Here is a 14,762-nt window from a genome sequence, read left to right as displayed (position 1 = left end):
ACACTCCATACACTTTCCTTATCCTTCCATATCTTCCATAATGAACTCTCCGTATGCTCCATAAGTTTCCTTATCTTTCCGTATACTCCATAAAAAGCTTTCCGTATACGCCATACAATTTCCTTATCCTTCCGTATACTCCATAAGAAGCTTTCCGTAAATGCCATACAACTTCCGTATATTTCCATAAAACTCCTTATGTTTTCCGTATGTAGCATAAGGAAATGTTACGGAGTCCATATATTTTCCGTAAGATTTCATACGGAACGTTTCAGTAGGGATGTCCGCATAAATTACACGGTATTGGAGGCAACAGTATTGAGAACTCAGTAGTATCTAGAAATTTCTGCAGCCTGCACTTCTAAAAAGGTTCTCTCCTTCAAGGATAAGCTGAGATTTGCTCTTACCTCTGGTACGTATGACGAGGCAAAATTGATGCAGGCTTGGTACATAGCTGCTGCTTTTTGAATGGCAGTTTGATTCGATGGTACCAATGCCAGTGATTTGAAGCTCGCACGTATCCCAACCCTTACGGCATCTTGAACCTGTAAAAAACACAAAAGGGCATGACATCGCGTCTGCGCAAAATATTCTATTTTGAATCAAAACCGCTGCTTTTCAGAAGTGCGTAGTGTGTCTTTCTGTTTGGTGGGCTAAACAATCTTGCAATTGCATGAAAACAAATAGTCTTGTCATTTGGGCTCGCAATATAGCTGCGGAAGAGGCAGCTTTCTCATGGCTGAAATACATTCATGATGGTAAGTGTGAGGCGAACATTTCGTCTAGGGAGGTCGAAATGCACTAGCGGCCCTTCATGACAATTTATCTAGAAAGTACGTGCGTATCAGGCATGACATGCTAGAACAAGGATGCAAACAAAAAGTGGTCGAATCTTTAAGGCATTCTGTGAAAATGTCCAATGCAAATTGTTCGGAAGTTAGAGTTCACACAACGAGTATTGCAGATGCAGTCACGAACAAGGCACCGGTAGGATAAGTCCTATAATCGACCGCGTTAGGTCACACGCCTTTACTGACCCGTATACTATAACACCACCGTAATGTTTCTACTCGGGTGTTTTAAAAGTGGGAACAAAACGATCCCTTTGCACTGAAAAAACACATACCTGTGAAAAAACAATACCATGCTTACGGAGTACGAGGTTGTCTCTTTGATAACCACCTCTCTTTATACAGAGAGGCTTTAAGAGTGACTTCAAGAGGGCCGTTAGTAACAGACGCGCTCTTTGCTTCGACCGTTCGCCGCATGCCAGGTGTCCTACTCGTTAGTCAGTTCCTATTAGAAAGTACAAACGCTAGCTCTCACGAATTGAAGTGGAGAGAACTGAGATCGCGTTTCGTGATGCACACGTGATGCAGCTTCTTTCCTCAGAGACATCATTTTCTGTATATATATCTTCCGTATCATCTTTCCTGATGAGTGAAGCTGGCCTTTATTCGTGCATTCGAACAGCCAACCTAATGCGAATTCGTCGCGGACGCGTTAGGTATTGCGCGTACGGTCCGTCTGAAGACGCACAAGCACGACGGGCGCTTCTCTAACGTAAAACAGCGCAAAACACAATTGGATAACAGCGCTGTCGCATTACTTTCGACCACCGCTTCTTTTGTTGGATGCCAAGCAGGATGCTTCGAATGTATTGAACAAAATGAACGCCGACGCGAAACCATGTTCGGTTTGTCAATTGTTGATACAGGCTCTTATGTGCTTCTGGGAAAAACGCACTGCTGGTGAACACATTTGATGACAATAAAAGATTGTTGTGCTGCAGGCTCACTTCTGTGCAGTCACGAGTACGGTTGTGCATTTGAATGAAGAGTACACGTTGAGTTTTTGTTTTGATAGCACAGATGTGGTCGAGATTGAGCGTGTGTCGTAGATAAAAAGAACATCACCATCCTGAAGCTGTATGAGCTGATTCACGTGCACTCGATCTGAAGGGAATTGTTTTAACTACTCTGCTATCTAGGCACCCTAGCACTGCGTATCATCGCGTTGTATAATATAATATTACATGCAAAGCAACACCGACAGCCAGGAGTTGATGTCGACCCTTCGTTAAAGCAGCAAAACCGTTTTTTTCCTGCCCCAAATTTGTATTAGCCAGAGTAGATCGTTCATAAATGATGACATGTTTGAGTCATTACCCCTTCTACTAAGAAGCATTGTCTCCATGCTGTGTATGAGGGCACAAGAAGAATGTGGACCACAAGCCAAATGAATGTCGTGATGGCAAATAACGCAGTCAACTGTGAATAAAGCAGTATAACAAAAAAAGAAGCAGGAAAGAATGAAACATAAGGCAGGAAACAAAAAAACATGTGATGTCACCAATAAAGTCAAACACTGCAATATTGAGTCGCAGCGCGAATACTTTGGCTTCAGTCTAGAAACCTGAATGACTTCAGTTTGAGAGGGGGGGGGACGTTTCCAAGTGGCTTCTGGGAGAACTTCGTGAGTAGGATCACAGAGATGTCGCGCGACCTAGTGAGTGGTGAAGGAGTGGCGCAGTAGCCTTTATAAATGGCAGCGCTGTGGGTCCACACCGAAACTTCATCACGAGGCTTAAAAGTATCGTCTCAGTGAGGGAAAGTCTAGAGCCTGAGCCTTCTATCTGGAGCTTCCCGTCACTGAATACGGCATAAAGTGACTTAACGGGCCTCCTTGGCACCTTAGGAGAACATGACAGCATCCGTGTAAACTCTGGTAGTCAGTCGGGAAGAGTACAGTATTGAGCATCGCGGTCACCTCAAGGCCGTGAACTAAGGGAATGGGGTGAAACCATTATTTTCTTTAACCGGCAATTTTTACGCAGAAGTGATTTAAGGAAGGCTATTATCCCAATTGTAGTGGTCAATGAGCACATGAACTGACATGATCTCGGCAATCATTTTGTTGAGTCACTCCGCTTGCTCGTTCAATCACGGGAAGCAAGCGATTGTTTTGCTATTTTACTTGCCACTTAGTCTAAAGAATTTCTGCATAATCTGTGTGGTGAATCCTGTCCTGCAATAAGCAATGGCAGCCGGCACGTCATGATGAAGGACGGTGCCGTTAACAAAAAAAGTGGACGACGTCTGCTGTGGGGCCTTTGTATCACAGAAGTGTGTTCAGTAATTGGTAGCGACCATAATCCACTAATTAGCGGAAGAAGACATGAGCAGTGATCCCAGAAATTTTATGCTAATCTAATGAAAAGGTGCGTTCAGTGAGCCTATTGGTTGTAGCAGTTCTGCTGGTCTTAAACGTAGATGTCGACGTTGCTGGCGACATGTGCGAACGTAGTGTGGCGGCCTGGGCAATACGTGGTTAGTAGTAGGAGTGGCAAGTTTGTTGCAACGAGTGCGTGTAGTTAAGGTGTCCATACGATGACTCGTCGTGACAAGCACGTAAGAAGCGTGTTTCGCGAGACAAGTAGAAGCGTAGCTTGCGTATCATGGAAGTTCTTATAAGGCACTTCACTTTGGAAACACACAGAGGCTAGATGGCACGCGAAATATCGCGGGATGGCGGTAAACATTGCGAATTTTCAGGTATTCTATGAGTGAGATGAGCTCAGAGTCGTTACTCTGTTTCTCACACAAGCGGTTTGCTCTCACAGCAGAAAGTGCCCCTGTCTTCAAGGTAGGTGTTCGCGTTTTCAACTAGTGCACTTCAGAGACAGTCAGCCTGTATGTTTTCACCCAATCACATGTACCAATGTGACGTCAAATATTTGTATCCGATGGCTTTATATTGCTAGAGGACCTGAGGGATCTTTTAGATTTACGAGCTATTAAAGATAATGATGATCGCTAATCAGTCAGATTAAATATGGCCAAAACTTTGCTATGAATTAATTTATTGATATGTGGAGTTTAACGTCCCAAAACCACCATATGATTATGAGAGGCGCAGTGGTGAAGGGCTCGGGTAATTTCCACCACCTGGGGTTCTATAACGTGCGCCCAAATCTGAGTACACGGGACTACAGCATTTCTTTCTCCGTCGGAAATGCAGCCGCGGCAGCCGGGATTCGGTCTCGCAACCTGCGGGTCAGCAGCCGAGTACCTTAGCCACTAGACCACCGTGGTGGGACAACTTTGCTATCGTTTAGGCAATAACTACGCATTCTTTTTTGTTACAGAGTTGTTTTCCTGTGATTTGGATAACGTTCTGGTCGCATACGAATTCACGCACACTGTGTCAATGTGCCATTTAAACAAAACGGGGCCCAGCCCGACGTTGCTGGCATCTTTCTGTACCTCCATGTCGGCGTTTTTGTGAATGACTCAGTACGGAGCCTCTAGTTAATTTTTGAGGGTGTCAAAAACATGCGCTAATCTTGACTCCAAACAAATGGGACATCGTCTATTGCAGTCTAGTTAGGTGGTTCAGTGACCTTCGATAGGTTTTTGACAAAGCACCTGTAGTACGCCCACAGCCCATGAAATCTGTGTGGGTGGTGCTTATTTGTGGACATGAGTAATTTCACAATGGCGCTGGTTTTCACCAGGACTGGGTCAATCATGGCATGGCTTATAACGTGGGGAAAAAGTTTCAGTGTTCCGCATTTTAAATTGTGCCTTCTCAGGTTTGAAAGAAAGTCCCGCTGTTCTAATTACCTTAAGAACTACTTACAGGCGTTGGACGTGTTTAACGTGTCTTTAACTACCACCTTGTCGTCAAGGTAAACCAAACAATATTCGTTCGAGCCCTGTCTGAGCGGCATTCACAATTTTTCGTAAAGTAGCGGAGGCTGAACATCTTGTCTGTCTTCTTGTTTTTGTCGCAAGCAGGTATTCTACCGTACCACCCGTTGTGTGCGAGGAAAATCGGACAAAGTAACGTATTCCGCTTGGAAATGTAGTGATAACTTTCATGTAGCAGTAAACACATGCGTCCTGTATGCAAGCTTCACAATATAACACGAAATATTTAATTTGTTGAGGTATTTAGGTGAGCGTCACAGCGGACCCAGCTAATGAGCGGAGACGCCATCTGCGCATGCGCGGGGAGGTGTCACATCCAGTTACTAAGCGAGACAGTCGCTAGATAATTTATTCTCCTGAACAAAGCACGAGTTGAAGGCACCCGTAAATCATGAAAGTAGCTAATTTCTCGTGCCTAATCTGGCGACACGGCTAATGCCAACAATAGTAGAAAGACAACGACCAGGGAGCACTCGCCCAAAAGGAGGGAGCGAAAGAAAGTATATAAAAAGGTGGAGGACACGGTCCAAAAAGTCTGAGTTCTTCAATTTTTGCAGCTTCTTCAACTTTGTTCAACAGTTGGCGCAGCTACGCAATACGCTGTCTCCGCTGAAGCAAGCGGGGATCACTGAGTGGTCTCTCTTCCTGTTCTGTGGCGCACCACTCTTCCATCCGCCACTACGCTGGGTGCACTGGCGCGCAGAGCCGCGCAGCTGTTACTAATTCTCCGTGGTACAAGCGGGCGTTGCCATCGGGCGTCAGAACAAGCGATTATCACAACGACTTCATGGTTTAAAGTAAAAACCGATTTCAAGAGAGACATATGCTACTGCGCGTATTTCCATAGACCACGTAGCACGGGCCTATAAAGTTCGAAAACATTTTGTGCTCTTGGTTGGTTTAAAGCATGCTACCCATTATACAGAATGCAGCCGCATGCGAAAGCTTTGCTCACGCAATCCACTTGCAACTTTATTGAATGCATAATAGGAACACTCAATCTAAACTCGTACTTTCATACAATAAAATGTATACACCTAGTGGTAGAGTACGCACTAGGGGTAGTAGATCACTATCGCGTGAAACTTTTATTGGCGCATCTTAACGATCATCTAATTTCTGGCGCTTTTTGAGGACGTATTGTCAGAACGTATCACTGCTTGTTCGCGTTCACTGAAGCCACCTGCTCACGTTATAAGTGGCTCACCTGGATGTTTACATTGGCAAAGGCAACTGTTTGCATCCTTACTAAAGCCGGAGTATTGGGGACGTGTGGCGGACAAGAAAACTTGGTTCCTCATCGGTCATGCTCGCCGCTTTCTTTTCATGCGCCCCAACCACCTGACGAAGACGTTTCCTGTGGTTCACCAAAATATTCATTGGACTTGATGATTGCTTAGTGATATCGAGGACTTTAAAAAGTTACATGTGTGTCCATCTATATCACAGCCATGTTTCCAATGGATAACTGCATATGTTGTATGACTCTTTGCACACTTTCAACTTGCACTAATAAACACATCGGTTCAATTACCTCGTATCATTCATTACGTGGGCCTCTCAACTGATTACGAGATCGTTAATTTTAAAAACCTTATACAGTAAGGACAACTCCTAAATGTCTCAATTACTTGTTTAAAATGAGCCAATTTTTTTATTCAGATTTATCACATGAAGAGTTTTACAACCCTCATAATGCTTCTCTAAGATTTTGCTTGTTATATTGTAACGTGACCTCTGAAATCAGTCCGTCAGCATTTTCCCAGCTTAACAAATAATGAGGGGATAAAATGACCACCAAAAAAAGAGCCAACGCCACCGAGGAAGGAAGAGGTATAAATGAAAGGCTAATACTAGGATGTTTGCTGGTACAAAAGCAAATCAGCTACTGGACGACAAGAAGATCCATGGCAGAAGACATATTCTGTCTGTTTACACGAAATATTTTTGTGATGTTAATGACAGCTAAGTAATATTTAACACCAATGCAAATGTAATCTTTCTGTCTAAGGTGTATTTTTCTTAATAAACCCATAATGACTACCTTCCACGTAATCTGTTTAAAGTGAACAAACTGGCTTACTAAATATGCTAACAATAAACACTATGAATAACTCGTATGCCACTTTCATTCTTATCATATAATAAACGTATAGACAAAAAATCATCAGTACGAACTCTTGCTTCCACACAAGCAGTTTTCGTCAACAAAATCCACTTACACCTTCGTCGAGCTTTAGCTCGATTGACATGCCTGTTCTCGTCGATTTGGTTACAGATGTGTTTATTACTTTCCGAGGATTGTTTCACCGCAGTATCTGCCTACTAAAGCCCTTCACGAAAACTATTATTTCAGCGTAATCAAACAAAGAAGAAACCTCTAGACAGGAAGTCTAGCTGCATATATTTGTATAGTGCAGATAGTTATTAAGTGATTGTTGCTCTATAATTGAACAAAATTATCCCGTGCAAATCAATGGTCTTAAAATAATATAAGGAAAATATTCAGCATATGCAATATAATGATTGCGGTTAACAGTATAAAAACTCTGCCTGGATTAGGTGGCTTGAGTGCCACTGTATGATCAATGAGTTATTGCTTAGTGGTATCGAAACACAAAACGCCCTCTACATGAAAATTGGCTGAGCCATTTGACCCCGCTGCATTGTCCCACAGTACACTACGTCTCATAACGTTGGACACGCTTATTCACTGCGTCCTTTTCTGGTGTTTTTCGGCGCACTATCTAATATTATAAGATAGGCAAAAAACTTCTTTCCCAACGTACATCCCTGAAGGTGCTATATCTTCGGTATTTCCCGCAGACATATTTGTAGAAGTCATAGCACGGGTCAGCGGAAGAGTCGAGCTGGGTCCGTAGGTTATTAGCCAAGTTGCGGCAAAGAGGCCCGACACATTCATCTCCCTGTAGGTGTGATGGTGGAACGAGATGTCTCTCTTCAGGTGGCGTAGTCGTTGAGATATTTTTAGGAAGCGGTGAAGACGCTGCCGTTGGCTGCGTCACCCTGGGCGCCGAAGTTTTGGGAACATATAGGGCAGATAATGTGTCCACCTGTGGTAGGAGAAAAAACAAGGTAGTTTATGTCAAAGTGATCATTGTATTGAGATTCTGCTGTGCACAACACCATTGAAAAGCGTGTGAACAAAACACTGTCATGCGAAAGCAAACGCACCTATTCTCCTATATATCCGCGAAAATCAAACGATGCGTCCGATTTGTGTGGTCGAAGAAGCACTTAAACTTTGAGAAGTTGGCCATTTGTTATTTGCTTTTGCTGTCAAAAGATTATAAACTTATTTCTAGGTATATGTTAGGTTTGCATATTTGTTCTCTTACAAGACAATATTTTCAGTCGGCTCATCGTTTTTAATTATAGCCATATTCAGTACTACCAGTATGTTCGTTAACACAATAGGTGAACTTGTGCTGTAAGGTTAAACTACGTGGCAAAAAATGTTAGCTCTACCTTCCGCAAAAGCAAACAAAATATAAGACCACACTGCCATTTTACTGTATATAGCGTCTGTCTCATTACAGCGACGTCGATCTTTGGGCACTATCGGCATTTTTTTACCTGTATTAAACGCATCTCGTTTCAGGTACTGCGAAGTCAAGTAGGAACGTACTTAATATTCAGGTTTTCTGAAATCGCTCAGAAACACTGAGAAAAACACAGTAAACTCGTTCAATAGGTGAAACAGTATACGGCATACGAGGATACATATAGTTATCCTTGTGTCAAAGTTGTGTATTTTTAATTAGTCGAAGGAAAACTAATGAGAGACGAGAACGTGATTACAGAAACTTGGTACTGAGATGCAAGGCTTGAAGACACTTAGCAACCTTGAAAGTGGCTTAAGGAATTGTTAATTAACACACTATTTGGCCTATGTGTTCAATAAAAGCATTTAATGCGGTCATGTTAAAAGCGGACCAGTTCGTGTGATTCATTTCTTCTTCAGTAAAAAGATGAAAAAATAATTCAGCCACATACGCGAACAAATTCTTGTGGTATTAGTGAGTTAGATTGTTAAAACAGGTAAAGCGCTAACTTCTAAGCTACGCTCTAACTTCTGTAGGATTCGATCTGGCGTAAGAAGACATGGTCAACTGAGCTAATGGTTTCCATGTTCTTCATGTTCCCGAACCACACAAATTTGTTTGGAACTCTTGACTTCATACTGTACACAACTACAGGCAAGGCATTGTAATGACGACTCGCAAGTTCATGTGCCTACATCAAAAATACTTGCCTTAGAGTGGCACTTCTCCTACAACCGGGTACATGAGGTAGAAGTTCTTGTGCCAAAAGTTAAAAAGCTTGAAGAAACAGCTAGCGTCAGCGTGAGGCGGACAGTTAATTCAAGAAACTTAGAAGAAATTAGCATCAACAAAGGTCGAGTAAAGCGAACAGAACCTAGAATTCGGAAGCTGGAACACATGATTGTTGAGGGCTTTTTCTACGTGCATAATTGTCATGTTGACTCTGTGGGAATACAACCTCAGACAGTTGCAGAAAAGCAAAGTGGGTGCGCTTGGATGACATGACCCTACGCACGCTCAAGCCGTTGTTCTGAAGTTGTCTTCGCATCTACCCACTGTATCTGAAGTTACGGTTTCATGCATGGTTAGGCTTCAATTCTATAGCGTGTAAAAGAAACCAACGAGAGACGTCTAGACAGAGAACGAAGCCTTCGGACACATTGCTCTCGAATTACGAGACGGCGCTCGTCTCTTCACCATCGGCGTTTTTTTCGAAGTGGCGAATACATAGCCCCCCAACTAGGTATTCACCAGGCTGAGAAATACGCCTTTGAGACCCTCTAGAACAACGCCCCCAACGCCATACTTTCTGCAGACAAGCGAAATGCCGTTGAAAAGTGTGATAATAAGATTGTTGATTTACTTTCCCATGGGGAATTTATATTACAATTTACAGAGTAGTGCCATGATGTGCCTTCAAGCGAAGCATCGTAAATTGCTCTCGAAGACATTTAGGTTTGACAGCCTGAAGCTAAAGAACTTTTATTGTCGCCTGCTATTAACAAATTGGTCTGAGCCTCCCATTTATGGTTTACCAAAGGTACACAACCCTGGCGTTCCACTAGGGTCTATGATCGACTTTAAAAGAACGTCAATGCACCAACGTTTGGGTAAACTGATCAAGTTGTCGGATCTGATCACCAGGAAAACTGCCACACACGTTGCCAGTTCAACGCTTACGCTTATAATGTGCTTGACCTTTGCCCAGATACAAATGACGTAAATGTGGCCTTCGGCGTAACCGCTGTTTATTTCTGTTCCTGTTGACTTGACTGCAGGTTTCTACAAGGAGGAACCGCTGGCGGACAAAATACTTGTTTAGTGCCCGCTTTTGCAGTCACAGGACATGTATAAGTTGTTGGAAGTTTTCTCAAGCAACATGTCGTTCGCCTATCGTGAGCAGCCTTATAAGCAGATTCACAGAACTGCTATGAAAGTTGCACCTTCGTTACTATAGCCAATTCGATCATGGAAGTAATTCAACAGAAGTGCCCTTTGTAAGTCGCTCCAGCACCCTACATATTCGTCCGCTACATGCACGACTGCTTCTGTAACATAAAGAAGAATATTTGCCCATAGCTAGTGTGCCCTCTCAACTGAATAGGAAGAGTTAAATTTTACCGCAGAGTATGTGTACCAATTTTTCTACACGTCAAATTGAGGTGAACCGGTGCTTGTCGTTTGCTTGTCGTTTGTTTGCTGTGCATAGGAAAAGTGACGCATACACAACAGGTTGCTTCAAGTTTGAATTGTACTGCCTAGGCTGCCACAAAGCGATCGGTAGGTTCATTGTGTTGTGTCGTGGGTAACATATATTTGCTCGATTGACGACAAGGCGAGGGAAAGAAACTTGAGACAAAATGTCACTGACAATTGCTGAACGAGCAGCCGAAGAACTTCATCAAGCGTGTTGTCGTGTTGAAGATTGTTCTCTCAATTCCTAACCATCCCAGGTCAAGTCATTTCAAATGCGCACTGGCGGCCTATCTGTTCTTTGGGTGACGCAGCTCATCATTTCAAAGCATGACCTAGGCGTTGCGCAGATGGCCTCAAACAAGTTGAGTAAACACCTAGTTATCGCAAAATATCATTCAGCGCAACATATACTCTAGTTTTGTTTATGACATACAATGCTCACAGTGCTACAAGGTTATATCAGTGAAACTAGCAAGATCATCAAATGAAGCAGCATCAAAAAATTTGAGAAATACCTTGAAAACATCAAAAGCGCCTAGCACGCCGTTATCCACAGCAATTGATTGATATGTGGAGTTTAACGTCCGAAAACCACCATATGATTATGAGAGACGCTATTCACAGCAATTGAAGCGATTGGAATAGCAAGGTTCTAAATGACAATAAAAATATTTAACCCAGTAGAGCACTTTTGGAATCTACGTTCATTCATACAACGGGGTATACTCATAACTGCACATGTGGCAACCTGCCAATCAACTACAGCCTTACACCTCTTTATAAGGTCATATTTTAGCATAAAAAGCAACTTGCAGCTTTTGCTGGCTCAGTGTGGTCAATAAAAAACGCCAGGCCTGTGAAGAACGCGCAGCACTGTCGCAGCGGAAGCTAGAAGAGCGGCCTTTTAGAGCATGTTCAAAAGACTCACTGGGTAACTACTGCAATGGGGCATTATTAATAAACTTTTGTGTAGTAGGCCGGCATTCACTGCTATAATTTTCGTCATTCTTCTGAGAAGCGTGGTATCCGCTAAACACTTGGAAGGAATTTCGTGCCAATTATTCATGCAGTGGCTGACAACGTTGAGGAATTAAGACTGAAGTGGATGTGCGCCACAGTTATTAGGGGAACAAGAACAAGTTCCCGTAACGTGTTAGAGTATCAGTCGACCCACTCGTTAGGCTATTCGCATTATGTGACAAATGGTAGTTCTTTTGCTGTTTCAAAACGCTTTATAAGTGGAATAACGCGATTGCTTTCCTGACATCAATCCTGCCTAAGGCAAGTTTGCCAACAAGTCACAAGCAACAGCGTAGCTCAGTGGTAGAACACTGGGCTGACACCCAGCGGACCCGGATTTCGAGCCTTCTGTGTTGTTAGTGCTAGTTTTTTTTTTTGTTCTAATTTCGCGCGATGTGGTTACGGACAACGTGGCGGCGGCGGGCAACTGTGCGTGACCCGAGTTGTGATCTCATAACAGCTCTCGCTGTAAAAACAACTCTGTAGACTATTACGTCTCAGAAGGATGACGTGATTATGAGTATCTCAGTCGTGGAAGGCTCCGGAATTTTTTATTATCTGGCGTTCTTTAACGTACAGTGACGTGACATCACACAGGATACCTGCATCGACAAAGTCGGCCTCCGCCAGACAGCCGTAGAAGCATGCTAAGCGGCAAAGACATCCTTCTGCCGTTAACTGCCAAATGGTGTTCTATGTTGTATCAACCTAACACGAATATACATTGCGCAGGTCTCGTGTCTCCTTACTGAATAAACGTTGAACTATACATGTGCGATGGCACGAGCCACTTTCGAGGTACACCAATTTCTATGACAGAACCCTCAATCTTTATTTTTATCAATAGTTCTAAAGCAACGAATGATATGCTCGATTGGCAATCGGTGAAAACGTTTGTATTTTAGGTATTTTCCTCGACACAAATAATATTCCCTGAATTAAACATACTTTGGAGATTAGGAATTACAGGGGCAGAAGACGTAACCTACGAAAGGTGGCCCGTTCCTTTTGGGCTGTCAGCGTAATAATGCTATGAAAAATAACAAACTACATGGACCTAAATGTGTGACGGATGGGGTGGTTCTGCTCTTAAATAGAGCCTACGTACTTTGTGAACAAGATATGGTGATGGTTGCTACCATTTAGGACAGCTTAAAGCCCTTTGTAACAGTACGTTGCCTGAACTAAACCACCTTGCTTGCCGTGGTGGTCTAGTGGTTGTGACAATCGACTGCTAATCCGAAGGTCGTGGATTGAAATCGCGATTGCCCTGCGGCGTCCCGTGCGCTCAGATTTTGGTGAAAGTTGAAGTACCTCAGGTGGTCGAAATTTCCGGAACCTTTTCTTACGGCGTCTATTATAATCATATGGTGGTTTGGGGATGTTCAACTTCAATTATTAAATTAACTAAACAACCTTTCTTGAATTTCCACCTTCATTGCTCAAGTTTCTCGGATGGCGTTGCCAAGTCCTTGCGGAAAAAGCACCTCTTGCTGTTGCCTTTTTGCCAACCTTCCTTCAGAGAGGGCCAATTACTTTTGATTTTCTGGTGAGAGAAGAAATTCAAACAGTGCTCCCTTTAAAAGACGCAGCACATTTGAGGAAGGGGTGCCAGTTTAGTAAGTGTTCAGAGAAGTGTATTTCTTTTGATTTAAAAAAAACCGTCCACGTGTCAGGACGTTAGTCCCGTTACACTTGTTTTTGCCGTTATTGTTGATTTTAGTAGAAACCATCATATGCTCATTTCCCTTCGTTCGAGCCAAGACAATTCTGATGTCGCTCCTGACATGTGTGCCAGCTTGTGCCTTAGTTTGTGCGAAACCGAGGGTAACGACGAGAAGGAATGCCACAGAATTCAAAACTGTACGCGAATCTAAATGTAAAGTGGCTGTCGATCGTAGCTAATGTTGCTACAAGTAAGTACCATTCTCTCTGTTAAATTATGATCTGGACCTTATGTCGTCAGTGTTCTCACCGTGATGTCATCCGTGACTGCCGACTGCTCGGTGATGAGGTATGCGAATAAACGTGCGCAGCTCAGCAGTCCTAACAGCAGAACGATCAGGCCGGTTAGGAAAATAATGGTCCAACGACGCTTCTGGCCCTCCTCACTGCCGCACTGTGAAGCAAAGCATGAAGAGAGAATCCTTCACACACGGGTCGTCAAGATAAATATCATCAACTGGTTCCGAAGCTATGAGAAGTATTTTAGCGATACTGACAGTTTTGATTTATCAGAAAATTTCGATACTCCGTGGTGACTGAAGGAGTACAAGAAATGTTGTACTGAAATCTTAGCTAGACGTATTACTCATTTCACTCAATAAATAAACCATTCGTGAATTTCTGAACATCGCAGAGTTATGTTGCACTCTAGACGACACAGAATAATTCTTAGCCGATTTCAGACGCACAGAGCCTATGTTTTTTTACTGCTTGGCGCTAGTTAGTTTAATACGCAAACACTTATGATATCGCTTGAAATCTCAACTCACACTTGAGGCAATAGCTTCCAACAAAAAAAGCTACTATTGAATAGTCGCCGAAAAACCGGCTACTAGCTTCGTCGGGCTGCTCCTAGTTTATACCTACTTGACGAAACATGCCAAAACACGTCCAAGACAGGCATAATTAAAAAGAGTTGGATGTTGGGCTAATTTGTGTTGAAGAAGTTGATGGAAATCACATCGCATAAAACAACAATGAAGAAGAAGTTACCGACACCAGTGCTGGTGTTGTACCTGCTATGGTAGTTTAGTGACTAAGAAACCCGGCTGCTGATCCCCAGGTTGCGGGATCAAATCCCTGCCAGAGCGGCTGCATTTTCAAAAGAGGCGAAAATCCTTGAAGTGCGTGTGCTTAGATTTAGCTGGACAGGAAAACACCAGAGATGGTAGAAAGTACCGGGGCAGTTCACTACGGCGTCTCTCATAATCATATAGCGGTTTTGGAACGCTATATCTTAACAAATACATTTGTAATAGTGCTGGTGTTGCATACGCTACTTAAGCGGAGGCATATTACCTCTGTTCTCTAAACCTGCGATGAGATGCTTTAATAGTTCTACACTTTCATTTGCCCTTTGATGTGCGAAAAAAATTACAATTCATGTCCCAGACCTTACATTTGCAAAAAGCTTGGAAGAGTATCAGGATTACATTGAAGCGTTCTAGTCTGGCGTTTCGCGTAGCATATTAGCTATCCGTAAACGCGAGGATAGGCTAGTGAAAAACAAAACCGATGACATTACCATATTCCGGCAAAGGGG

The 14,762-nt window shown here is 43.1% G+C and overlaps 1 long non-coding RNA gene across 1 annotated transcript; it reads right to left on the bottom strand.

Moving 5' to 3' along the window:
* Window positions 1–431: 431 nt before the first annotated feature.
* On the bottom strand, window positions 432–13,591 carry LOC142803343 (uncharacterized). Its single transcript, XR_012894067.1, has 3 exons — window positions 13,470–13,591; window positions 7,502–7,786; window positions 432–545 (listed from the first exon to the last, which is right to left on the bottom strand). It is a non-coding gene; the product is annotated as an uncharacterized LOC142803343 (long non-coding RNA).
* Between the last annotated feature and the right edge of the window lie 1,171 nt (window positions 13,592–14,762).

The sequence above is a fragment of the Rhipicephalus microplus genome, chromosome 3 (genome assembly GCF_043290135.1).
Source record: "Rhipicephalus microplus isolate Deutch F79 chromosome 3, USDA_Rmic, whole genome shotgun sequence".
Lineage (NCBI taxonomy): Eukaryota > Metazoa > Arthropoda > Arachnida > Ixodida > Ixodidae > Rhipicephalus > Rhipicephalus microplus.
The sequence above is the reverse complement of the archived record's forward strand: the minus strand, read 5'-3'. Positions and strand labels throughout refer to the sequence as shown.